The sequence below is a fragment of the Dipodomys spectabilis genome, unplaced genomic scaffold (genome assembly GCF_019054845.1).
Source record: "Dipodomys spectabilis isolate Male_0828 unplaced genomic scaffold, ASM1905484v1 ptg000246l, whole genome shotgun sequence".
In the NCBI taxonomy this organism is placed as follows: domain Eukaryota; kingdom Metazoa; phylum Chordata; class Mammalia; order Rodentia; family Heteromyidae; genus Dipodomys; species Dipodomys spectabilis.
Window position 1 is genome coordinate 333,496 of NW_024870923.1, and position 1,160 is coordinate 334,655.

Sequence of the window (1,160 nt, forward strand, 5' to 3'; positions counted from 1 at the left end):
TGTAATTCTCCTTTTTGGTTGGGTCTTTGCATGGTTTGGGGATGAGTGTGATATTGGCTTCTCTGTTTCTCTGAAGAGCTTGAGGAGTGTGGGTATTAGTTCTTCTTTAAAGGTCTTACAGAATTCTGCTATGAATCCATCTGGTCCTGAGCTTTTTTTTGTTGTTGGAAGACCTCTGATTGCTTCCTGTATCTCGTTGTAGGATATTGACTTATTTAATTGGTTCACTTCTTTGCTCAGTTTGGGCAACTTGGATTTCTCTAAAAATGCATCCATTTCTGCCAGGTTTTCTTCCTTTAGAGAGTATAACTTTTGAAAGTAGCCCATTAGGATTGTTTGGATATATTGGGTACGTGTTATGATTTTTCCCGTGGCATCCCTAATCTTGTTAAAATGGGTTTCCTCTCTTATTTTTTTTAATTAATCTTGCCAACGGTCCATCAATTTTGTTTATTTTTTCAAAGAACCAGCTTTTTGTTTGGTTAATTTTGGCTGTAATTATCTGATTTTCTAATTGGTTAATCTCTGCTCTTAATTTGGTTATCTGGCTCCATCTAGTAACTTTAGGTTCCATTTTTTCATGTTTTTCTAGCTGTTTTAATTGCAACATGAGATTATTTACTTGGTCTGTCTCCATTTTCTTGATGTGGGCAATGAGGGCGATAAATTTACCCCTCAGGACAGCTTTTGCTGTGTCCCACAAGTGTCTTTGCGAGGTTTTTTTTTTTTATTTTCATTGAGTTGTAGGAAATGTTTTATTTCTTCTCTGATCTCTTCCATTACCCAAACATTGCTAAGAAGTGTGCTGTTCAATTTGCATGTATTAGAGAAATTTCTGCCGTATGCTTTGTTATTGAGAACTAGCTTGATTCCACTATGGTCAGATAGGATACAGGGGATTATGTCGTCACTTTGTATTTGGTTAAGTTCCTTGCATGAACTATGATATAGTCTATTTTGGAGAAAGTTCCATGAGCTGCTGAGAAGAATGTGTACTGTGTTGTGTTACGGTGAAATACTCGGTAGATATCAGTTAATTCCGCTTGAAGTATGGCCTCACTTAATTTGGTAGCTTCTTTTTCAATCCTCTGGGTGGTAGGCCTGTCCTTTGGTGAGAGTGGTGTGTTGAGGTCTCCTAGTACTATCGTATTGGGATCTAT